The sequence below is a fragment of the Bombus vosnesenskii genome, unplaced genomic scaffold (genome assembly GCF_011952255.1).
Source record: "Bombus vosnesenskii isolate JDL3184/JDL3185 unplaced genomic scaffold, Bvos_JDL3184-5_v1.1 scf7180000013298, whole genome shotgun sequence".
Classification (NCBI taxonomy): Eukaryota; Metazoa; Arthropoda; class Insecta; order Hymenoptera; family Apidae; genus Bombus; species Bombus vosnesenskii.
The window spans coordinates 1563077-1590858 of record NW_022882948.1 but is presented as its reverse complement, the minus strand read 5'-3'; the positions used below and the strand labels follow the sequence as shown (position 1 = coordinate 1590858).

Sequence of the window (27782 nt, the reverse complement as noted above, 5' to 3'; positions counted from 1 at the left end):
TGTTCTACGTAAAGTTGAAGATTGACTTTCAAGATGTCGAAGCTTAGGCGACTGAAATAACCACCCCATCTTGCAATAGCTCCTAAACTCGCATCACTCTCGCTTTCACAAATCGATACGCACTTTTACGCGCGCGTCACGCAGAGAAAACGCTTCCGTTCCGTTTCGTTCCGCTGTTGCTAGCTCATGCAAGTCTGCCTGATTTTCTTTCTCTCTTTCTCTCTCGTTTCCTGTGTATAAGCGGTGGCACAAAAAGCTTCGAGACCTCTTATCACATTTTCTTCCTTTCTTCTCGCTCTCTTCTCGCTCTCTTCTCTCCTCTTCACGGTGGGAAATAATGTTCTTTGACGCGAGCGCCTCGCGATTCCGCTTTCCTAACGAGAAACAAGGTGCACAGGAATTCCTTTGAGCCGTTTTATCGAAGGAAAAGGGACAGGTTCGCGTTTCTCTCACGGCTCGGTCGATCTCGTTGCTCGATATTCGTTTCCCGTGTTCCGCTGTATAAGAATCCCGGTGCTTCCATGCCGCGCCCGGACTGTTTACCTCAGAAATTTGATGAAAAGCCCTTTGACAGGCCAACGTTCCACCGCCTGTTCCGCCGCGTTTTCGAAACTTTTCCGAGGGACGTAATTGTTTTCTTTGCTAGACGCCATGCTTTACGCCCTCTCACGCTCCGCGGGAGCTATTCGAAAGTTCTGCGAATCTAGGACGACGTTTACAGCGTGTCAACTTAAATGATTGACTGATATTGTTATATTTTCAGCAAGTAGTTGGTAATAATTAGTAAGGCAAGAGCTTTTAATGAGATTGATCTACAGATGAAGCGTATTTTTCGTCTAACTAATCAATTTTAGTTTGCGAATATCAAAGTTAGATTGAAATATCGGCGTGAATTTTCTTGCTGCTCATTGGTGAAATTTGTGATATCCCTGTTCGTATTTCTTTTACCTAAAAATGCAGGTGCATTTTGTTTAAATTTGTGTTTATCACTTTTTAATAATCAATTTCAATTTGTATGTGCATTGTGTATCTGATTAGAAAAATTAAAATTAAGTTAAAATGTTGGTTTTGATTTCTTTTTGTATAGTAGTAAAATTTGTGATATCTTTGTTCTGCAGCGTTACCTAGAAATATGTATAATTTTTGCATATTTTTTCCACTCGTATGACTCGTACGTCACTCTATCAACATTACAACACGTCTACGTTTCACGGATCTAATTACGTCCTCACTACACGCGCAATTACCGATTCATTTGCGAAAACACTCTACGTTCGCCTAATATTTACAGTTACCTTACGCGGTATGAATAACATTAACCACCATTAATGGATACCGTGCTTGCTAATGTGGTCCAAGAACGTTTATGGTGGGCATACCAGGACAATCGAATGCACGCGTGCATACAAATGTATCAATGTGATCAAAAGCACTCCTTTTCACAACTAAATAAAAGCCTCTTAATACAAAATGAAATTTATCATTTTAATATAGAATTCTTCGATATCAAATCAAAGCGAGAAATCACATATACCGATACGATCTTTTTCATATTTAGTTCAAACCAATTGTAAAATATTCTTTAACGTAGAAAAATATAATTGCGTGGAAAATGATGGAAAGAACGTTATCGTGTTTATAAAATGCACGTTATACTTCTTCGCTCTTAAACGATCCCACTCACAAGAAATTCAATTTCTAACAAATCTGAATTTCAATCAGAATTTCCCCTATTTTCATCCCTCCCTTTTCCCCTTGTCATTCTCACACCAAAATTATTATTTTTCTTCGTCTTCGTTCGAAGAAAAACACCAACGAACGAAACAAAAAATGGAGCAAAAAATAAAAAAGAAAAGGAAGGAAAAACCATGCAAGATCGCTTGACCTACGGCTCGTCGTATCGTCGAGTGTTAAACCATGCGCGTTGCGCAAATAGGTTGCCGTGCTCATTAAGTATACGAGGTGGAAAAAGCGTTCCTGGCCCCGGTGGCGTCTATATATGCACGTTAGAGTTAGGGGACCTCCTCCCCCATCGGGGTAGTTGTACTATTGATTTTTTTCGCCCTGTCCCGTTGAATTATCGAGAGGCTCTCTCTCGTGGGCGATCCTGCTGGCACATTGTGCTGTCCTCGACACGAACCCATCATACAGAAAATCGTACGCGTGTTAAAGGAGAAAGCGATAAAGGAATCGTGTGATCCACGGTAACATCCGCGTACCGGTAACACGTTCGCGTCTCTACCTTTTATCCCTACTGTATATATATAAGAATTTAATCGTAAGACTGGTTTTATACGGATATTTCATCATTATAAGTATCTACTGGTTTTTGTGCGTGACTTCGTTCACGTGGACTACTAACGTAAGAAAAAATATTTAAGCGGATGAATTTTTCATGAATGGGATAGCCACATATTTTTTATACTAACAGTTAGGTTATTCTCCGGAGTAAACAATATTCAATTATAAAAAGGTTCGATCTCGGAATGTATACAACTCAGATGCCAGGCTATTTCTCAGCTTTTACAAAATGGATCGAGACGAAACATATCCTATTTTCTTTCGTGGACACTAAGCTATAGAACAGAGAAAACCTCGCCAAAATCCGTCCGGTAGTTTTCACGCGATAACAATGCGAACAGACAAACATTTTCAAAATTAGATTTTTCGACTCCATAGCTTACGAGTTGCTTCTGAATGACCGTTTCATTTTTCTTCTCTTTGTTTTACTCGATATACAAACACTACTGTGTATGTATACAGATATAGATATAAGGTATGTTCGTAACTATTATACCGATGACGATGTACGCATATCTCTATCTAATCTGTATGTTTTTGTACATTAAAATTGTTCATAAATGCATAAACATCTGTAGCCTGTTAATAATATTGCAACTTATTGAATAATAGTTGAGAATGCTATATAGGGTGTCTTCTTCCGCTTCATTTCACTGAAGCAAAGACTAACAAGGAATATTTTTGATACGAGTCCTCCGATTCTTCTATTTGTGTAAGAAATACAATATAGATATTTATAGTTGTTTATAGCTATCTATTTATAATTGTTTTCCAATTAAGAAAGAACGATCGACACGAAGTTATCCTATTTTATAAATGCATATACTGCACCACGTATTTTCTTGTATTTTACTTCTAAACAAGCATCTCGCGCGGAACTGACCTAAGAACAAAGAGATACAGCTCTGTCTTCAGAGAATAAAATAACCACCCTTACTCCGAAAGGTCGAAGGAAACAGCTTTCATTTACACTCGATCCGTTTCGTAATAGTTCCGACGCGATACTTCCAATTAAACTGTCGGGCGATCGAGTGGGTGAGCGCACGCGGAAAATTAACGAATATTCACTGGCATTTTCCAGCGACGACGCCACCAATTACGATTATTGATTGAGAGCTGTCGCAGTTCTCTCACTCTCTGTAAAAGCATCGACGCGAGAGAAACTTGCAGTGTCTCCATCGGAAAGCTGTGAAATAATAATTCGCCAGGGATATTAAGTGTAATTGTTGTCCGTAAACTAAGAGAAAGGGGAGAGAGGTTTACCCCGTCGGTTGGAAAGAAGAGGAACGTTCTTCCCTATCCGTCGAGCAGAAGGATACCACCAACTTCCCCTGTCGTTTTCCACTTCTATCCACCGCTGTATGGTATTACGTCCAGCCGGGGTACAGTTTAACCGTAATAACGAGCGGACTCAGGCGGAGGTGTAGCACGGCGGCGTTAGATTAATCGAGCGAATCGCCCACGTATAGCGTATGGCACGTAGAACATTTCTCACCTGCCCTTTTTTCCTCGTGCCCTGTTCTCACTGTCTTTTTCTCACTCACCTTTCTGTCTTTGTCGCGTATATAGAGGCTGTTTCAAAAAGGTAGGGCAGATTTTAGGATCACGCGATAGTAGTAGTAATAAAATTAAAATCATGCGGTGTTAGTTTAAAAGAAGTGCGGTATTAATCGTACAATTACTGTACATTACTGTACATGTTAATATCTGTCGTGGTTACTTTCTTCGATCTAACCACCCACTCGATGAGTTGTAGATAGACGCGCAATAAAGTCATACGTTTTATGTTACATCAAACTCATAACTAGAATCATCCATTAACTCGGAAGTTAACGATATTCATTAACCTGTGTTTATTAGTCCTTTCGATAGGGGGCAACTGGATATTGTCATTTTAAATCCTGACGGGCCATTTAAATATTAAATGACGGTGTTTTAGAAACATTTTCATCTGCATATAAATATTCGTATACACTTCTGATATACAAACATTTTATACGAAGTTCTCATATACGAACGGTTTATACACAGGTAATATATATAGTTTTTACATTCAAATATATTTTCTATATGTCTTTTTAAGTCTATTTATTCGATGGATAAAAAAGTCCCTGGACTTTAACTTTAATTTTCTGTAACATCCTGTATAGTCAGAGCAAGCCATGTGCGACAATACGAAGGACGAAACTAGTCGGATGGCGAGAAGTGAACGTTGTCGTCGTATTCTGTCGTCGAGGCTCGTTAGGCTTAGGTTTAACAAGTTGCAGCCGATTTGTCGATTGTGACGATTGCTACACAGTCGAGTACTGCTACTATGTGGCTCGTATAAGTTATATACATATGTGGGGATTGGGGAAGGGCGATTGTTTATTTGCCGATGATGCGGTATATCTGTGAACTGTTGGTTTCTTTTATGGACCGGTATGTGATGCAGGAGTAGAATGAATAGATATAGAAGAGGTAGAGACGCATTGAAACTGTATTGAATGCAAATAATTGTATTGTATACGCTTAACGGTGTGTCGAACGTAATGGATGGCCTGCAGTAATTGAAATGTAGATATTCAGACCATTCAGGTTTATTTTTCACGTATAATACAGTTTTGGGTTCATCCTAAATATCCTGATAATATGAGATTAATTATGATTAGAAAGTTTAATGTATTTTATTTTAGTTTTTTGTAATCGAGGATTTCTATTCCTATCAAATATCTTCAAATTCCTATTTTTTTCAGGTCTGTTTCAAACTTGAACAATATATAATCATCATATTCGAATCTCATAACAACAACTTAAAATATTTCGCATAACACACATAATACATTCATAAAACTTATCTACAAGTATTGCAATACTTCAGTATACATACATACGTAATCTGCCAGTCTATTCTGCATTATCGAGGATTCCAAATTAGAAATCATCGTGAATCTTCTTCAATTCCCTCCACTTGTCAACGTCTCTCTTATCGTGCATCGAGTTTCTACAAAATGTCCAAGGTTTTAATGAAATACCACGTTCTCAACTCTTTACATCCTCGTTTCTTGTTTATATTAAGCGCCTCTCCTTTATTCGTCCGTCTGGAGAATCGGTCGATATTCTAAATGCATTTTTCCAAGTGCGTCGACTCGTCCGACGATCAGCGTCGCAACAACTTGGAAATCTCGTTGGTCGAAAGGGGTTGGGTGGTTGAAAGAGGGTCGGTGGCGAGGGTCGACTCGCGATCCCGTGCTCGAAGAGTGGGTGCTTGACAGAGTCGAGTGAACGGTACAATTTCATCGACGGCTCGGGCAATAATCTCGTCGACAATGCGGCCGTTCCGCCGTCCGGAGCGAGTCAGCTGGCATCTTCGATCCGTTCTCGACTCGATTTCAGTTCGACAGTCGATGTTCTCGCTGCTTTCAACGTTCGTTTCGAAACGATCTTCCTCGCGCACGATTGGCCCGGAGTCGAGAAAGATTTCGATAATACGCCTCGCTAACACGATCGCGATTTCGCTCTTTTATCTATCCTATATGGTTTTACGAACACTGGAATTACCAAGGATCGTGAACATTTGTAGCAGAGAAACGAAACGATTTCGCGGTTTACGCAGCATTTCGTATTTTATTCCGACTGGCTAATGGTTAATAAGACGTTACCAAAAGCTTTATATATTTTTGAGACTAACATCTACACTGACGTATTTTTATTAAATTAACGTGCGAGACAAAAGACACGCTTTGTGCATTGAAACTGTCCAGTTCGACGTGCGACTACAGACAGTGAAAATGCAAATAGGTCTTATTTCTTCTGAACTGATGGGAAGAATTCTGACGTTCATGCAAGCGATAGTTTTTAGCAGCAGAATAGAATAAATAGTTTTTAATGTGCAGCTAAATGTATAGTATATAAACGATTAGAATTGTAAGACACATTATTGTTATATTTTTCGATAAGTAATTTAAACTACTGATTCTAGAGAAGAATAGTAAATTCTGCTGCTAATTATTAATTCGTCATTCGTATGTTCACGTTAATCAAATTTAAATATGGTTACCATGAATCGACCAAAGTGTTTGGATATTTATGAACCCCAGAGTGTCTCGTCCATAACGTTGCGTCACGAGATACATACTTTATCACTAGATGTAAAAGGGTTAAGCGACGCACGATTAAGTTAGAATACAGCGAGAACAGAATAATTTATTATAATTTTAAACTCGCTGTTGTGTCCAACTTTCATTGAGGTTATAAACGGAAACGCTAATTTGTTTCTTGGATAGTAGCGTAATCTCGTCGCCGATGGCCTCTAGTTTAGGTTTCCCTCGAAACTTCTCCGAGATAAAGAATTTATCGTCTTGTACAGTTCACAGATTTAATGTTGCTTTAACGAGTTGAATGTTTCGTGCTTTGCCGTATTTACTTTGTCACATACATAGAAGCGTACTAGGTGTTCCAGCAACCCTGTCATTACCCAGAAAAAAGAATCGAAATTGTCGTCACATTATTTATATTATCCACTATTTTTATTCTTTTTAGTGAGCTACCATCGATCTTAAATCTCTTGAAACTGAAACTAAATTCCACGAAATCGACAAACGGTGCAGCAGGATCGTGATATCCGCATAATCGACTTTCAGTATCTTTTCTCTCAAAAACCAAAGTCGTCGTATGTGAAAATCTATATTTTTATAAGAACTCTTTCCCGCCATACCACGATCTCTGAGACTCCCTGTACATTACACCATCTGATACAATAACAAACAAAAATCCTGAAAAAGAATATTAAAAATAGGACACGTAGGTGTGGTAAAAAAAATCTAAAAAGTCGTATTTCCTTCACGCTGCTGTCCGTATCACAAAAATTTGCCCGTCTACTCGAACGTAAATGCCCGCCACTCCGTTCAAATTTCCTCGTTTCGCGCGATTCAGTCCTCCGACACCCATTCATATTTCCTTCGTTTTCAAAGGCTCGCGTTTTTCCCGTTGAAAGCGTCACCGCGGCATTGCACCGCGTTAAATACTATAGAGTATAGGTATAGAGGATGGAACCACGCGCGACGCTTCAAGCTCACTACGACACGCTAGAAGCATTAGCCTGCGTCGGCGAGCATCGCCAGGCTGATGACACCTCATCACGCGATCCTTCTTTCACCGGTGCACGCACGTGCTCGATTCGGTGCCGGCGTGGCGCGGGTGCGGCGTTTCGCGCTATCAATCTTCGCTAAACATATGCTCCAAAAATCATACACGCCCCTTAAATGCGGAATTTCTTCCGAGTGCCAGGTGTTCGTATCACTGGCTCACGAGAGTATTTCAACATCGACTGTTACGTCGCGTGAGATGGTCCGTGCGACGCCCTTCATTGTATGACCGTCAAATGCCACGCACCGTTATACACACCCTTAATAAACCTAAGGAACCACCATAAACAGAATTTTTTTAACGGAATCTTTAATCCTGCAATTATTTTCGGTTTATGGCTGGTCCTTAGAACAGTCCTTAGGTTTATTATTCGCTCTTAAAAATCACGCAGATAGCTGGTTTTCCCATGAAAAATGTCACCCATGAGCCACGTTGGTAGGAGACTTCCTCCTTCCATCTTCATTCATAACGTTGGTCATAACCAATGGGCATCGCGGTTCGTTACCCTCATTTTCCTAACGAAAAGTGTGAGCAACGAATCCGCTTTCTTCATACAACAAACACGCCCACCCCGAGCTTTTCTCCGCGATAACACGAGAACGAACTTCACTCATTCTCTGGTCTTGAGCGACAACTACAGAACAGTCGCCACATCTCTAGACTGGTTCCATGGTAACAGTCTAAGTCAGTTAAAAACAGTTCGAGGAACAGAAGGAGTTAGAAGTCAAGTCATCAGAGTCGTCAAGTCGAAGACAGTCAATCGACAGAGTAACATACAGTCAATCGAGTCAAAATCATTCATCACAGTCGCCAACACGAAACGAGTCTCAGGTCGTACTCATTTGTAGTTTGGCAGTCAACATACGCACAATTGTATCAAATATTGAAGTTATTGGATTGTCGAAAATATATATTATAACCTGTTAATATCAGCGTTATACTCATCCATCCTTATTATCTTAATCGAAATAAGGGATCGATCGATTCGTGGCGTCGATTATTCGAATCGTAACGGGAATTTACGACTCCCGCTGGCGCGCTTCTTCGAGATCGCGTCTCCCTGCGAACAGTCGAAACATCGACCATACAGAACTTATATTAGGTTGTCCGGAATGTTTCTTTCGTTTTATAAGGAAATAACAGACGCACAATGTTTTTTGTTTTATATTAGTTTATTGAATTATGCACGAATATAGTAATAGAAATAGATCATACCTGATTCAATAAAATAATATAAAACAAATTGTTGTTCATCTATTATCAGCTTATAAAACGAAAGAAACTTTTCGAACAACCTAATACGTATAAATTGTAGTATGTGTTGATATAAAACATTTTGAAATTTCATTAACATTCGAACGAGGGAAGATAGCCACGATTATATTGGACAAATTCAGTAAAAAGTTACGTAGCATATAATTACGTAAATATTGTTTTTGATATTAGTTTCTCGTTGATTTATACATTTTGGAAATTTCCGGATACCTATGAGAGATGGTGTTCAAAATTCCAATAGTGACTTTGTTCTTCATTGGAATATTACGAGATCATAATATTATTTAATAGAATAGAGCGTTTGGATTATTATGAACCGCAGAATATTAAGACAACATAAAATTCATTTTGGAGAGTTAATATGTAACGAAAAAATTAATATCTCCGAGTATCGTTCGGATATTATGAAGGAATTTTTTTAAGCAGCCCTCAGCTTGTTTATAAACAACATTCTTGCAAACTGATGGATACAGGCATTCGTACTTAATGCTCGATTACAAGTTTTTTTATTTATTTATTTAAATTTTACAATTTGCCCAGTAGGACATTTGGTAAAATATTATAGCTCAGTGGTATAATAATATAACATGTGGGTGGCTACCCCCAGCGGGGTACCATCTTCGTGTTTGTTAGATTATGTCCTTTGTGAGATCTGTTGGGTGTTTCCTCGATTAGAAGTAATACTTGAAATGTATTAACAACTCGTCGAATCTTGCAAACGAAAATTGCGTACGACGTGCCATTATGTCGCCTGTATGCAGCTTGTATGATGGAAGGGATAGTATACAACAGCAATTTCACTATGGACGATTGTAATAAGCACGTTGACAATGGACCCAGGATACGGACTGGCCCAGCTGGCCCTTCGATTTTTACCGCTTGTTTGCCACTTTCGTGCACACGCAGTGTGTATTACCAGTATAGCGCAAGGATACAGGGACACGAGAAACACTGTATACCCTGTCCCTCTCTCCTTCTTTTTACTCGACTGGTAACACATGTTGCATGGAGTGTGTCCTATTGTCTCGTGTCCGTGGTCGCTCTCGTACTCTCGTGCCGCATACCGAGTAACGGACGGGCAAATGAAGGATTTTTGATCATATGCCTTGTCTGGCCACAAGGGATTTTCGATGGACCGACACGTTTCTTTCTTCCCTTCTTTGGCTTCGATATGCTGCGCTCGCAATTATCCTCGTCCAACTGGTGTAGTTATTTGTGTGAATATTTGGTGGAAATTCGTTGTATTTATACAGGCAGATCTTATAGCGAATATTTATAATATGCTTACCTATAACCAACAAATAACAAATGCGTTTGTAATTGTTTTTTCTTTAAGAATCGATCGAAGAAAATTATTTTTCAAGTTTACCGTATAATATATAATTGTATTAAGTACTTACAATCAATCCTTGTATGCAAAGTATTTCTTTTATAGTATTAATTTAAGTATTATATGAACGAAAGTTCATAATGAACGTTTAAATTATTTTTTATAAATATTCGGTGAAGATCGATTAAGAAATTCTCCGGAATATCTTCGGAATATTAAATATTACTCGACATCATCTCGCTAGGTTTTCCAAGTAAACAGTCGTTTGAACTTCAAATTACAATAAACGCTATTATCAAAGCAAAGAAACACAGATGATTCAAATGCTCGGGTAAACAGAAATATTTCATACACAGAAGCGAACTCATCGTTAATCACTTCGAAGCACAACAATTTCCTTCTTTTCCAATATACTGTATTTACATTATCCGTTTTAACGTGTAGTATAATGTGATTATAGAATGATTCACGACAAAGACATTTTTGTCTCTGACGTAACAGTGAACGGGAAAGGTAAGCAAAACGTTGGTGAGATAAGATTGATGAAAAATCACGATATGTACTTCCGATACGAGGTCGTTTATATCATTTCGAATTTGCATATTTTTCTTAATCGATTTGTCGATAATTATCTCTCTTTCTCTCTCTCTGTGGCAAGGTCTGCGACCCAGTTGCAAATGAAACGAGGAAAGCGGTTGTAGACTTGCGTGCTTAAGAGACGGGAAGACAGGATTAAAAGGAACGGGGTTGAAAGGGAAAAGGGTAGACGTCCAATGGTATTTGCGAATTGCGATATCGTGTAATATCAAGGTGGTGAACAAATTGCGAGATAGGGAAACAAAGGACGAAGGAAATAGCCGGTGTAATGCAGACGAGTTAATAATGGAAAAATTCTTCGACCGATTTACTTTCCCGTAGAGCACATTGCACGTTACCATTGCCCAATATGATAAGGATGACGAAGTGATTGCGATTTTCTTGGCGGCGGAAGCTATCGAAATGAAATGTAACTTAACGTTAGAATTGTCGATTTTGAGCGAACGAAGTGGCTGTGTAATTTATAATTTTTCGTGGGAATTTTATACAGATAGATGAGGTTCTTGAATAGGTTAAAAATACACTTCGAATTGTTTATATTATTTACTTTTCTTTTATTGTTATTCTTTATTTTATAAAGTTATATAAATAAGAAATCTAGCTAAGTATTTTTTTTACACACACCATATAAGTGAAGGAAAAGGTAGATTGAGAATGCTGAAACGTCAGCGACCGGAAAAGCCAGGGAAATAAATAAAACATGATCTTCGAAGGGACAAGCGTTGTAGTTTGCCTTCTATTGGTAGAATGGAGGGATCTTGGCACGTTTCAAGGATGATAAGTGTACCTACAACGTTTAATGATATTGCTACTTTTGTATTCTATACTCGCTCATGATGAAGCTCTATCGATGAGAATATGTACCTTCAAGTTGAATGTTGTTAGATATTAATGGTATATATCAGAAAATATTATGGACTAGGATTACCTAATGAATAAGAGATTTAGGATTGTGCAAACGAATACGTGGACTGGAAGCAGAAAGCTCGGAAATTTATGCAGAGAAACGTTGAATACGAGAATCCTTGGATTTTTTTGTTACTTTTTTACTTCGAGGTGCAAAGGTTGTCGTTTTCGTTCTTTTAACGAATGTTTCTTCTTTTTTCTTTCACATCATCCCCACCGGTAAATGGGACTATTAGAAGTTTCAAACTGCTCGCGCTTTAAAGTGTAAAACTATGAAACTTCTTGTTAAGTAGTATATTTAAGTTTCATCGGCTGGGAAAATGGAAATAGACGTTTGTGGCGAACATTCGGATTACAACTGGCCATAAGAATGAACAATAACTCTTCTTTATGAGGAAAGAATAAAAATATTATTTCCGCCGGCATTACCATGAAATAAAACTTACGTAACTATTATGAAGGTAGTTTTTCAAAATTAGCGAAAAATTCAAGAAAATATAGATATTGTATCAGGCTTGTGCATGTTAAATATAATCTCTCCTTCTTTAGTAAGTGTAATTTCTTGGAAATTACAGAATTTTCAGATTAATTTTTATACCTATATTTTTTCATCTTCTTTAAATGAAAATTTCATTAAAATTATTTTATTTTTTGCAAGTAAACAATTGTTTGCTACGCTTTCATTAAAAAAAAATCAACTATCAACAACGAGATTCGAGGGATTTTTGATTCAGGTGTTTCAATGAAAACTTCAAACAAACATTTCGTTGCAACGCAACAATACGATTATAAAACCTTCGAGAGTCTTCAGAAACAATTTAAGGAAACTACAACTGTTTATAACCAAGGACAGTCGAATGACAGGAAATTTTGTGGAATTGCTATATCTTTCTTCTTCCTTTAAACCGAGCCTGCTTTCTTGTTTTATTGATCAGGCCTCAAGGCCTTTCGCTACCTGATGTGACCGGTATGCAGAGATTACATTTTTGGCTTCTTCGAAACACACACTCGCCAAGCACTTTTTCTCTCCATCTCCTCCATCTCGAGAAAATACGAAATCAGAAAATTCGAGTGTCCACCGTCGGCAACTTGCCTAATTTCAAACATCGTTCTATCGTCAGTCCGAATCAGTCTATCGCCAGAACTTCGTCAAGTAGCCACTCGTTTCTTCTACAAGTCTACAAGCCTAATTTGGTCCTTTCCAGAACGTTTTAAAGAGACTCGATCGCTTTAAGTTGTTCTACGAGGCAGTCGAGTAAAAGTTCGCACGAACGATCTCTCGCGCTGCAACATATTTTCTATTAGACCAACCTGACATCACGAATTTCGAATATCACGTTGAATTTTTCATAGGAACTTCTTTGGGAAACTGTATACATAAATGGTACCGTTACGCAATTAAATTGTTTCTTATCACGTTCATTGCTAACACTCTACCTATATTTGAAGCGCAATCAACGTGGAGTTAAGCGTATCGCATTTTCATCGTGGCTTTAAAAGCCAATCGGTCGCGAACAGGATCGTTTTCACGGGCTTTCGCAGAGGCGTTCGATGATTTTATGAGGAGTCGTATCGTTCGTGCAACACGTGTCGACGACACGTTTTCAACCTCTCCTCCGTGCATTTACCTTCGCCATGGATTATTATTTCTGGCCTATCTGCGCGAGTTACTTCGACGTCGACGATGTGTGCAGGTCGTTACTCCATTTTTTCAACCGCTTTAATCGCGTTATTTGCATACGGGCTTACACGAACATGCTCAACTTATTAATTCTTTTTTGCCAAGGGTTTCTTTTTTAAACGAACCTTCATCATCGAGAGAAATCGATTTTTTTTTTTAATATATTTGCAGCTATAAACAGTTTCAGCGGAGTTTATAAAGAGTTTGGTGAAAATTTCATTCTCTATACATATTCCCGTTTTAACAGCTTTGATCAAAATAGTAAACCCGTAAAAATGGTGCGTTAGACCTTTTATTTTTGCAATTATTATTATTATATTCGATCTACATACCAATCTCGTTCTCTAATTATTGCTCATCGATAAAACCATTAGATTTATTCACCGCACGAAATTATAAATCCTCGAACTACAAGTTCTGAATACAACCAGTCGTGTGTTCGATGCTACGAGTCCATCTCATTATCAAACAAATGAGCTTAGCACCTCTATCAATTTCTCCAGGCATAGACAAAGTATCTGTCAATTCTACCAATCAATTTAACTACCCTTCTCACTATAATCTCTATGCGTAAGCTTCTTAGGAACGATCGTGACTTTCTTCACTTCTATGAACCAAAAGTCTCTACCATACAATAGCAACTTCTACAATAACTTCTGATTACCTAGACTTCTAACAAATCCCTCTAATGAATTCTACGCACGAAACCACGTGTTCTTTAAGCACAGGATTTTAGAAAACCAGTTACATGCCTTCAAGAGTTGATTCTGTTGTAAAGGCTTACTCAGGCTTTAGTTTGGTCAAGTTGTTCGAATTGGAATAATTTCACTTCGAGTTTGTGTTTATACAAGTAAAGTTGAGTGACTTGGTGTCATTCGAATTTAAGTAATTTGATTTTCCGCAAGGAATACTAAAACAACGAAGGAGTTGAAAATGTAGAATTTGCTAAAGTGTCTGTAATAATAAGAGAAATTATGAGTGAATTGCTCAATTTAAAAAGGGGACAATATTATTGAGGATCGTTCGAGTTTTAAGAAAGCAAGTGTTCTTTCTGTGTGAATTTTTTTCAACAATATTTATATAAATTTGACAAAAATCAGTTTCGTATCAGAAAATCAAGCAATCGATCGATAAATCAGATTTTTGCGAATCAACTGAAACAAACTAGTTTGCATTACGATTGCCAAAGTAACTTGGCTGATCTGAGATTTCAGTGAACGTTCGCAAACGTGGTACGTACCACGTGTCCTTTATGAATGCATGGAAGATTCGATCCTATTGTAAGGTGAGCAAAGCGGAACAACGCGTATATGCACACCGGGATGTACACCGGGTGGTCCGATGGATTATTCATGCTGACGATAAACAGTGCATACGTGAGAACATACGGGCGGAATGGAACGTACGAAGATGATAATATGACAATGAAAAATTTTCGAGAATTACAAATTCTTATATTTACAGAACTGTAGGATTCAATAAACTTTCATGAGATTCGATAATATAAATAGTACAAAATCGTTGCTCATTTGTAACTTTTAACTTCTTGGGATGCAGTGGTACCATTTTTGTTGCACTATAGCACAAAATAGTTTACGCTACGACGATTGAAATATGCACTGAACAATTTGCAGCTTTTGAAATCTTTCCAGCTGTATATAGATACACACATACGGTATATTGAATCACCCACAAGAAATTAAAAATGAGTGATTTACATAAGTTCGTGAATCGTTCAAAACAACTATTTTGAAGATATTTTAGAGACTATTACGAAGATATTTTCCAATGTTAGAAAAATATAGTGACCGAAAGAATACAGCAGGGATAATGCAAACGCTTCGTTGAAGATTCTGATAAACGAAGGTAAACATTTTGTTCGTATTTTATTCGACTGAAGATATTAGAAAACTCTAGTTGGAAGCTTTAGATCGAAAATAAGTAAAAGAATGTAACAGGATTAAAAGCTAAAGGAGCTTAGCGATTCAAATACTTTACTGAAAATCCGCCGAAACAAAAAAATTGTTTGCCATTAGTCAGTTATCATAATATAATATAAAGGAGGCCTGATGATTTCTGGGACCAATTTGAGGCGCATCTGGCGACCACGTGCTCCACGAATTTTACCCCTGGCGAAGTTGTGCGTTCTTTCAATTGAACACGGGGCAGTTCGTTAATGGTCGGCCGTATTCCGAGCCAGGAATACGTCCAGACTTCTTCCTTTTCTGATCCATGAGGCAGGTCGCACGTGTTTATCAGGGCCATTGGACAAAACGTGTCTCGAATTCGCTGATCATCCCTAATACATTGTTGCACGATCGCCTGCTAGTCTGGCGAAGAATTCTCTCGGAGAGGAAGTTTCCAATAGATTATTATGGTACGACCGATAATTGTGGGGATTTTGGGAAATTGCGTTGGCTTTTTTTTTGCGAAATTTTTAACAAACAGTTTGATACAGTTTTTAGGGGCCGTGAAATGTATTTCTGTTATCGTGTAGTGGAGATGAGATAAAAGTCTTTGGCTGTAATGTACGATATGTTTACTTATTAACGATTTGCGTCATGAAATTTTAAAAAATTCTAAAAAATTTATTTCATACTAGTCGTTGTATTTTGAACATGATTTATTATATTGTTTTCTATTCGTAATAATATCTTTTGTTAAAATACTATTGAATGTATCTTTTATAATTTTATAATGTAAAATTACAAAACGTTCGTGCGTTTAATATTTTACACGTGGCGGTAAAGAGCATAGTGACGTGCGTATATGCTACAGCAAAAGAAGTTACGATATAGGAAGGAAACACTTAGGACTCTTTTCTTGTTAAAAACATTAAGATGGTGAAAATTGCTTTAACGCTTTTCCTCTTTATCTAACGTCCTCGTTTATTCGGTTACTAATTGTAGGACCAAGTAATTGTTACGTGATTAATCGGGGAATAAAACGTTTGCAATTACCATAAGCTATTTGTTATTTTCGTCGTCCCTTTATACACTGTCGATATATTCTATCCATCGCAAACATCGTGATAAAAATTAGTTATATCCTAGTTATTCGTTAAATGCAAGTAGCTAAAACACTTTTTACTGTAATTAATCAGTTTCTACAATAGAATCAGGAAATAATAGCTCGTTGCGTAACTACGTTATTTAACGAAAAATATACGCGAAAGGAGTATTGCAAAAGAATCGGAGAATTTTCGAAAGTTCGATTTTTATCTGCAGAGTCGAGGAGAATTGTGTGACTACGAGAAAATTCCATTCTTGATACTTTTCGATTGGTTGTCTATTCGAGTTTAGATGTTTATGTTAAATCGTCTATGTATACATAAGAACACACAGTCATAACTTAGAGAGAATTCGTAGGATTTAGATGTTAGATGAAATAGAAAACGAAGAGTTTATTATCTAATCTTAGAGCTAACTCCAGCTGAGACCACTTAAAAATATACCGTTCGTATTTCTTTTCTTCTTCCTTCCCTCCTGTTTTCTTGTGTCCTATAAGACTTAGGATAAAAGGAAAAACAGATTAAAGGATTTCTTCGAGGATTAACGGTGGTGAGAAAATTAAAACACAATTTCACGGAAGATGCTCCATTATATTGATTACTTTCAAATCGATAAGGTTTCATTGCTGTTGATTAAACAAATACGACGATGTGAATGGTTCGTTTAATTATTTATCGAATTAAATTGTGTCGATGAGCTTTTTCTTTATCGAGGAAATCAATGCAAGGAGATTATTTGTATTATTTATATCGAACATTCTTCTTTAGGAAATAAGACAAGAATCATTATATCATACGTTATTTTCTCAAATTGTTAGATTGATTTCACAGAAATGAAGAAGAGAAATTACAAATCGAAGTACACATGTTCTTTTTCAAGCGCCAATTTCGTTTTAATTAATCGAACGTTTGTTCAACTTTCATACATTAAGCTGTCGAGAAAATACTTTTAATTCTACGTGGATTTTAATGAACTATACTCAGTTTAAACAAAGAGATACTATTGATGTTGTATTTTAATTTCATTTGTATATGTTTGATTGCAACCATAAATTAAGAGAATCCATTACCAGAAATAAGAACTACAGTCTGAAATTACAGTCTGAACGTGAGTAATTAACTGTATGAAGCCATAGACGATATAAATCGATATGAATCAGCAAATTAACGATATACGATATTTCTTTCGATATTTCGAAAATGTAAAATACTTTGAAAAATATAAAAATATACACATTGAGATGCATCTGTAAAAATCTTTCAAAATATACAACATATAAATCGTTAACGCATTTATAAAGAATAATAAAACGCGTCGCTAATTGAATAAATTCCACACAACAGCAAACGATCTTCGACGCTTTTCTGAAGAAACGCGAACGACCCTATCATCCAACTCGATACCTCTGTATATTATAAATATATGCATTCGTGGAAAATCGTGATAATCCCGCTCAAGACCGATAGAGACGTAAAGGGTGTTACTATGTTGCCGGTGTCTATTAATGTCGCGGGCCTATTTCCTCCGGATATATCTTGTTGCCGTGCGAAAATTCGTCTCCCCCCGGGGAATGGATATCGATCGATCGTGTGTCCCAAAGAGTCGAAAGCGGCGGGACAGACGGAGAACAGCACAGTTGCGGGGCGCGCTAATGCGCGCGAGAGGAGGACAGAGTCACCGATCCTCCGCCTTCGCGTCGCTTTCATCGTAGCAACAGAGGGTGGAAACGAGACGAAGAAAGAAAAGAGCGAACGAACGGTTGGATGGCTCGTTTATTAAAGTTTTCGAGCACGAAACCCTGCTGAACGGCAACCAGTTGAATACACGTAAAAATGTTAAACACGATCCCAGCGGGACTGAGGGGAAAAGAAGGAAAGAAAAAATAATAAGGGGTAAAGAGGGGACAGAAAGAGAAGAAGGGAGATAAAGAAAGGGTAGAGAGATTACACGGAGACTAGATAATAAAACGGGAAGACGGAAACTCGGCCGTCCTCCGCTTTTTACCGCGCCATTTTTCCCGTTCTTTCAACAACTTTCCACGGTCCCGGTATGCATCGCGCAGGAACTTTGTGCCACCAGCCAGAAAATAGGGAGCAAATAGACGAGCAAGCGGGATAAACTATAGGGAAGTGTTTCGTGCTTGCTGGCAACTGGATGTTGCACTCGTTCGGTCGATGCGTATCCCGGCGTCGCTTGTGCATCCGCTCTGATGCTTGTTTACGAAAAATATTGGACAACTTGCGCGAGGAGCTACAGGCGAATATGGATTTGTCAGCAGGATCGTGCAAATGTTTCGGTCAGATTGGTGAGAACCTTTGAATTCGGGTTAAAACGTGATTTATGAAAATACTGCTGAGTGCTTGAAATTTTGCCTTTGGATGATACAATGTAGAGGCATATGAATCAACGGAACATTTGTATCGGGAGAGACTCATATTATTGTACCTTGGAATACCAACGTTGTTTTGGTTTGCTAGGTTCAAAGGTAAATGAACTCCGGACAAAATATTATCGCTGTTATTTGTAATCGTCAACCGGAGTTACGTTTGGACTTTTTGTAATAACACTTGTCGATACAAATAGACGAACGTGCTCTCTAGGACAGTCATAATAACGAGTCATTATAGCGAGCCATACAGTCGAATAGTGAGCGTAGAGTCGAACAGTAGCATTGAGCGAGCGACGATTACGGCTGGTATACATTATTTCTGTACTTGTACTTGCAGTGATTTTAACATACACTATTGCAATTTTATCACTCGTCTCTTTAATAAATAAACCAACGCGTTTGATATACACCTCGACAAGTTTGGAGATTCTTTGGTTTTATGTAATTTGTATATCATCGGTGATTATCTATCGTTTTAATTATTGTTACCGATATGCTATTGTTATATTTGTTACTAGCAATCAGTAGATAACGTTTACGTAACAATTTAAAAGATATACGTTTCATTAGTATACAGGATATAACATATTACAAAGATATGATTCATAGGGTGATTTAATAATTCTGATGACACATAAGTATATGCTTTTTTACATCTTCTAACTGTTTGATTCCTCGATACTCTTAAATCTACATTTCCTCTGTATGTCCTATCTATCTGGCGAGAAAGGAAGAAAGGAAGTTTCATTCGATTCGATTCGATTCGATTCTACCAGTCGAATCAGCTCTGCCATAGCACGGCAAGGGTGGGAAATTAAACACGAGGGTTATACTATCCGTTTTTAATCGCGCGCCGTTAGTTTTGTTTCCTTTTCCGCCGGGTAGTGCACGGAAATTGAAGCATATGGGTTTCGTGTCTGGTTTGTATTACACGGCTCGTTTCCTTTTCTTTTTCACCCCTATATACGAGCGATACGATTGTTTGTATTCTGGAAACAAGACATCGATTATACTGCTGGAAAAAATCCTAAGACGTTTTGTCTTCAATCTATTGGAAACGTTCCTATTTCCTTTCTAATTACAGTATTTTTATTCCTTTACTTTTTACTATTGATTTTCCGAGTGCCATGCTTTCATTTCTAGCTTGTTTGCAATTTATTTTTAATTTTCCCCTTCTGCTCTCAATTATTTATAAGATTTCTATTTGTCATTTCTATTTAACGTTCTTCTACCGTTGCATTAAAGAAAATTACTAAATCGATAGATTTCTAAGATAATACGCGCAAGTACAATGCACTTACGTATATAACATTCTATTTCATAATACTAAACGCATATATATGTAGGCATCGTGGAAACGAGTGAATTTAATTAGATGGATATTTATGTTCGCATATAAGTCGAATAATATTATGGGGATAGAAAGACAAACATTTATTCATTCGGAATCATTTTTTCAGAACCAATTGTATTATCAATATCGCACGTATTTAATGATTAAAGCAATTTTTTTTAAACTTCGTGCGATCATCTTGCAATGATAAACGTCGATAAGGATAGTAATATGTAGCACGCTGTGCGTGGTCGTTAATCGATTCCTATTACGTCAGGATCTCATCGATTTATCGTTCCCGTGATGCTCGGTGGTTTTCGCCGGAATTCGAACTAATAATGCGACCGAAAACAATATCGAGAATCGTAATTACGGCGAAACGCGTACGCGTTCGCCTCGACTCTGTTCGAATATTCTGTATATGGCAGGTTATTCGTTATCGAGCATGCGGTTTGCGACCTGTGCACCTACCTTGTATACATTGTACGCGTACAATCGAAATAATACACGTGCTTGTCGTGAATTTATTTTCAAGAAAATGTTCATTGTACGTATCGCAAAATCAAAGATATAATGCGCACATTCATCGATTAATTACAAGCCACCTGGCTGAATATTTCGTTTAATTAGCGTAAGATTGCGGTTGGATATTTCAATCTCTTGTATCTGAGAAACTTGAATCACTCGCTCCTTTAATCACTGGTCAATTGGAAATTTTTATTCGCGAGGAAAAGTCCTTTAGGGAAAGTAAATGGTTTTTCAATTAATCTGCTGAAATATTCGATAAACAAAATTAAAAGATTCCTGTATTCCATAAAAGTTATGAAATAAAACTTATAAGATATTCGAAATCGCATTCGAAGTCTGCGTTAAAAAATAAGAGCGTATGCGAATACTTCTTCTAACCACTATAATAGTAACGAAAAAAAGAAGAGAAAAAAGGAAAAAGGGAAGAATGAAACATTTGTCGTGTAATTAGCGGAAAAACGCAAAAACCCTTGATATCTCGATAACATGGAATTGTAGCAAAAGCAGAGTATTTTTATCCTGGAAACACACCATTGGAGTGTTCTAAAAAATTCATAGCTCTTCCACTGACAATAAGCAATAGGAGAAACCTGACGCTCGGGCTGGTAGTATAGTACGGCGAGCAACGATCGTTCTCCAGCGCGATATTGAGCGCACAGGCATTATACGGAATGAAATAAAAGCCGAGCGTATTGTCTAGTTAGATCGTTAGTTAGTAATGAAAATAACACAACCGTTACATAGTTAAGACTTCTGTGAACGGGTGTTTAACTTGGTGTGTGTGTAACACACGCAACAAGAGGGGCGAAACCAGGTTCGAACCGGGAACAGAAGAGAGCGAGACAAATCTTTGAAAGACCACGGTTGGCTAGTGCTATCAATAGTTCGCTGAAGTGCCTACTTACTTTACCCTCCAACCTTTTGCACAGTGGCGTAGGGAAAAGTAGGGTCAGCCATAATGTCGGCGTTTAGACAAAAGGAACGTACAACGTACCTTGGAGAGTCTTGTCTTTGTTGCACGCAGAAAAGAAGTCGAAGAAGATCGAACGATAACCGGAAGCCTTCCTGGTGTCACCTCGCGAAAAGATAAAGTCACTGTACGTATTGGATGTTTGTCGTGACAGAGAAATCAGGGTTCTTTTGTGTTGGCGAAGTAATATTATTAATGCACTATAGATTTTTATGCGTTTATGAAAAATTCAAAGGTGTAAAATTGTACAAGATGTACATACCATAATATAGGAAAATATTCGAAGTAGATTGCTGGCTGTGATATTTAATGGATGCAATGAACCTCTATTTTTAGCTTCTATTTCCTTGATTACAGTTGTACCTAGACGGATGAGAGTTCAAAAGTTTGGTGCGTGGATATGAATATGTAAACGTCGATTCTTTTATAGAGGAGACACGCGTGTCTAGCTCAATGCATCATGAGTTCTATGCTCTATTCGTCGTTCTATTTCAATAAATATTGTATCGCCGATAGTGGGAATGTATCATCAGGGTTTAGGCTTAGGCCTAGGGTTTGAGTGGTGATACTCATAAGGACTTAAGGACTACTGCGGTTCTGGCAATAAGAGTCATGCATGTTAGTTTTGGAGTGTCGACAAGGGTGCGATCTCTTATGTTTGTGTCTGCCACAGAGGATCGTTTACACTGTACCGATGATTCGGGTGTACTCGGATGCATTCGGGATACTCAGGTACAGTCGGGTACACTCGCATATACTCGGATATACTCAAATACACTCGGGTACACTCGGATATACTCGGATATACTCAAATACACTCGGGTATACTCAGGTACACTCAGTTAAATTCGTGAACACTCGAAGACACGGTGCCCCGTGGCATGTGGGAAGCGAACGATCTAGCCACGAAGTGGGCAAGTTGATGAACACTGTAACAAAAATTGTGAGTCAAAGAAATCTCAGCATTTAATATCAGCATAATCCCAGAACTTTGCGAGATATACGTATTACTTCACAAAAGAAGAAGTAGACAAAATCGATGAAATTATGTTATTAAAATATGTTATTATAAGATATACATCGATCGGGAGTTCTGACAGGAAGATTTCAAAAATTTCAAAAAGTGTAGTTAATGATTTTAGCCTGCTAACGGCTCGTATATTCGTAAAGATATGAATTTACGCAAACATCAAGAGTTCGTTTATTATTAACTGAATTATCGCGTAAGAGGGAGCCATAGTGCGAAACAAGAAAGTAGAATTAGATCGAACACACGTATAGATCGTTATTCACGTCGAAACTTATCGGCGTTTATCAAACAAAATGGAAGCACGGTCGTCTGAGTTGCAAAATCAATCTGGGACAAACGACATCGACAGGGAACCAACTGTTTGTCGCTGAGAAACTTTACGGCTATTTTATTTCGCAAACGCGCCCTCCGCTTTTTCTGTAGAATTTCGTTTCTGGAGGGAACACGTTCTCCGAGTTTGCCTAGGAAAGTCTCGTAAATTTCTGGAAACCGTGCTCACGGGCAAAGCGAAGCAGATGGAAACGAAGTTGGAAAGAGCTGCGAAAACTCGCCAGGAAGTCGTTTTGGGATCGACCTAATAGCATTTTAGCGATATCGAACGGGAGTACCAACGTAACTCAACAATGACGCAGGGTGGAAAGGTTGTCGACCTTTAAAAAACTGTGTCCGAGTGCTCTAGAAACCCCGAATTTGACGCGACAGGGATCCGTCGGATTATTTTCCGATCGGGCTTCTTCGCGTTCCTCTTTCGCGCCACTGAACAACCAGACTCTATTTTCGGACAAACAGCTTACTTTGCTTTTTGTCACCGATAGATTCGACGCTCCTTTTAAGTTAGAGAAACGAGACGCTTGCCTGTTTCAATACGATTGAGTGTTTGGTTGGGGTCATTTGAAGTATTTGAATATTGAATCCTATTATGGATGAGTCTTTACTCTTGAACCGTTGAATAAAATGACGCGCGAACTTGGGTACTTCTTATTCTTAACATTAAAATGTTGTCGCTTATTTACACACGTACGTTTTCATCTAATTAGAATTAACGATATTTTTAAAGCGATTATACATAGGAACGATACGTTATTTATAAGATAAAATTTATCTCTTCGTCTCTTCTGAATTTTTTTAATGTCTAGAAAAAGATACTTGTTTACATATTTGTAGCGGTTGTGTTATTTTTTTTTAGTTACGCCTGAATTGATTAATAAATAAATTCCAACGTCAATCTCCTTTAAAAGCATAAACATCGTTCGAAATGCAGCATCACGTACTGTCATTAAATTTATCTACATTTGTATATTGTTCAGATTGGAAAATGTGACTGCATCTCTATCCTAAATTGCAGCCCGTATTTTTCTATAATATTTTCGTTTGAGCGTCATTATACTTTGAAATTTTAATTATTCCGGTATATCAGCTTAGTCCTTAATCGATTCGTTACCTACACATTTATAATGTCAGTACAATATGGAAATATGTGTAGGATGTATTTTATTGCACGACCTAGAGGCGCGTGCTATTAGGTTGTATCTAGCAGTATATAACACATAACGATGAAATTAGTGGGACACATGTGGTCACATTTTGTGGCTCGTAAGGGTAGGCCATGAATTGGACGCTGACGAAATCAAGATTTAATACGTACTTAGTACATGATGTGTGTGGACGGAGTATAGAATACTATGTATGATTTCCATTAGGGGGACATTGCCTTCTGACGAAGAAATATCCATTTTATTAACATATTTCACATGAAAATGGTCTTCTTCATGTAACTTTATATTCGAATGATCTCTTGTATATTATCACTTAAGTAATGTTATCATATTTTCATTTTATTTCAAACATATTCAGATATGTATTTTATTTTTATTTTAGATATGTTAAAATATTTGAAGTTCCCAGTGTTTCGTATCGTCTAAATAAGAACAATAAAAAAAGCCAATAACAACGAAAGAAAAAGAAAACGAATAATAAGGCTAAGTATCTTAAATCGAAGAAAAACAAAGATAGCATAAAGAAAATAATAAACATTCAGATTTCTTCAGTTTCGAGGTAATAGATAGGACATTTTAACTAAATAAAATAGGACGAACAATATAAAATATAGCACGTAATGAAAATTCGGCCAACACTAATTTAATTATCGTCCTAAAAATTCCTCGCGTAGAACTTGATGGAAAAGTAAATTTCGTTGTACGATCCAAAAGCAGAAGCTTTTTTATTCGCGGGTAATTGTTCATGGGCAAGTGTATTACGAAACGCGAACGTCGCTGTCGTGGCGAGTTTCCGGTACGGCACACGGATCGACGATTACTCGGGAAAGGCGGACAGGCTGAGAATGAAATTTGGATTCGGTTCGAAAGAATTAAATTCGTGCGGGCGAGCACCTTCTCAGCCTGCGAATCAGCCAGGTGTTCCAACACACGTCGCTGAATTTTCGTTATTTCGCCGACTGGCCACAGCACCGACACGATTTCCGCATCGAGCGACTGACCTTTCGGTGGTGGCCGACTGTTCCGGAAACCTCGAATCAGCTAACGAAAATTTCGCTATCCAACGATCGAATCTCGATGCTCTGTTTGAATGGTCGTTTTATCCGCATACATATTTATTCTGGGAAGTCCAGGTACATTGGTGAATCGACAAAGTTTACTCATTCCGATATCCATTCTTACGTATTTATTCCCGTTTGAATACGCGATAACTTGAAAATACGATTGCATGTTTGAATAGGTATTCGAGGAGAAATCGTTTAGATTTGGATGATTTACGGATGTATTTGGAATTTACTTTTTTTTTTTTTGGTGCTTTTCGAATAATTGTAGACCAGTTTACTGTAGTGAAAAAGAAAGGGCATTTTTCTCCGCACTGTTTTCATATTTCAAAGTACGTACAGTGAGGTTTGAAAATAGATTAGGCTGTTGTTTAATTTCTACTTTCATCGTTCGTATTAACGAAATATAATTGTAGCTTTTATCGTTTTTTAATAGCGAAATGGAATTGTTAATTTTTATCACGTTTAATAGCGAAGTATCACAGTATTTTCTGTATTTTGTAACTACAAGATGTATTTCTGTTCTTATTGTTTGCAGTAGCAAAGTAATGGCTATGTGTATAGACTGCGGATAATTCAGATTCTTGTGAATATAATTAAAGAAACGGAAAGTAGGCAGAAAATTGTTTGATCTATTGAACGCTGCAACAAATGGTCTAAATATTTCAATACATTTTTGCATATTATATTTAAAGATTTACCGTGAATCCATAAATATCCACAGTCTAGTAATATATTATACGCAAAGGCAAAGTTACATTTGTATCTAAACAATGAAATAGTTTTTAGTAGTTAAAATGGAAGTGTTTGAAGCAAAGTTTGCATCTATTCGTTGGTAGTTATTAGCACAAGAGCTGTTTGTCGAGAGGAGGCAGTCTAAAGCACAAGTATGTTGGAAAACAGGATTTGAGAACAAGAATTCACTTGTCAGGAGTTGTTTGTCAGTCAGCAGTAAGCAGTATGTAGTCCAGTGATTAATTAGGATCGAGTAATTGGATCTCTAGTTGGCTCGAAATTATGCAGCACTACCTTCGTTTATTGCTCAGTCTCAACAAATAAGCTGGCTTGAACTTTCTCTCGGCTGTTCTTTCGAGGAGATTGATGCTCTTTCCGCTACAATCATAGTCATTTAGATCATTGAGATCATTGAGAACCGTGTCACGACTCTGTACTATACAACATCTATGGATGTGGTTATTTACATTTAAACAAGACCAAATTTTCACTCGTAGCATTCAGTTTCGTTAGAATATAGGAATTTGGTCATTTTTGTGCAATTATTTTGCATAGTTTCTTTATTTAAATATTCACCGTTTAATAGATAAAAAATTTACAGCTTTGAAAATTACTCCATCAAAATGATATTTAAGTATAAAGCTTCCTGTACTTTCCTTCTTCATCGTGCAGACAAATCTATTTTTAGCATAAATAAGGTTAGTCGCATTCAAAGTTTAACGATTCGAATGATTTCGGTCTTCACTGGAAGAATTGCAATGATATTTGAAACGAGTCGATTACGTTCGCCTATTTCAATCATTTCGCGTTTCAAATTTACCGGCGAACCACTCCGTGCATGGAAACAATTCCTCACTCTCGCTGGATCTATTTTAATCGCAGTCATCCTTGTGAACGTTCACGAATCGTCGTGTGAAAGCGTCTTTTCAGTATGCAAACCGCGCGACAAGTCTGCACAACGGAACTCAATAACCTGCAAAATCGTCGTTAGAACCAACCTGTGCTCGAGACAGATTTTCCGTATTACCGTAGGTCGCGTACGAAAACTGAACGAGAACGAGAATCAGTTCTTTTTCATTCATACAAAACCATGCCAGAATTCTTATCTATTTTTTTTGAAGAATATCTTTTTACCTTTCTTATAGTTACAAACTTTCTTATTTCGTACGTTTATTATATTATTTTCTTATTATTTTTACATTTTCTTATTTACACTTAAGTATTCGTCTTGTTTTCTCACCCTTTTTCAATATTCTCCTTCTTTTCTTACTTATTCCTTTACATACGTATAATCCTATCGCTCTTTGTTACATTTTATTACTACGTTATTTGTTTATGATTCTTACATTTCTCATTTTCCAAAATTCCTATCTATTCGTTAATAGACTATAGACCTTCAAGATTGCATTGCTATGAAGATATCAACTCGCGTGAATATGTAATTGTGCAAGGAGCATAAATGGCACTATTGTAGTTACCAAACTGAATCACGAAATTTTATGGTCAACTTCGAAAATGAACTCGCTGTGTCTCTTGTCTGGTCATTAACAACGAACTTAACCGTATTAAACAATGATAAATTTTCGTGCGGAAAGTTGAGGCTAGTTAGACTTGTGGTATGGCGTACCGTTGACCTAAGTTCAATCTTGCTTCTTCCGCTTCCTGCATCATGAAAGGGCCGTTAACAGTAATTTTACAGCCGTTAAAAGTAAATCGCGAACGATAATACGACGGAGAGCACCGATTACAAAGGCGTTGTACAACAAACTGTCGATACCAGATAAAGGGTTCGAGCTGAAGATTAAAAAGCTTTGAGGAAGAGATTAGCGAACTTAATGCCGGGGGAGTGTTCTCTTGCGATCACGGTTAAAATGACTCGAAGCAATCAAGCTTTCTGATACGTTCAATCAATATTTTTCTTCCGTGTTTTTTCATCCTCTTTAAACTTTCCACGCAGAATTTTTATATTTTCTCAAAGTTTTCATTACGAGGAAGTATTAAAATACGCAGGT

General features: G+C 37.4%; 1 protein-coding gene across 4 annotated transcripts in view; it reads left to right on the top strand.

The window, feature by feature from the left end:
• The window catches only part of LOC117233637 (tyrosine-protein kinase Src64B), an 86378-nt gene that overhangs the window by 9914 nt on the left and 48682 nt on the right, over nucleotides 1–27782 (top strand). The window contains exon 1 of one of the 4 annotated variants that reach the window (XM_033494121.1): nucleotides 21341–21575. The exons of the other annotated variants lie outside the window; for them this stretch is intronic. The gene's annotated coding sequence lies outside the window, so the exon portion shown is untranslated. Of the gene's footprint in view, nucleotides 1–21340; nucleotides 21576–27782 lie in introns of those variants that run through there. 4 annotated transcript variants of the gene reach the window in all.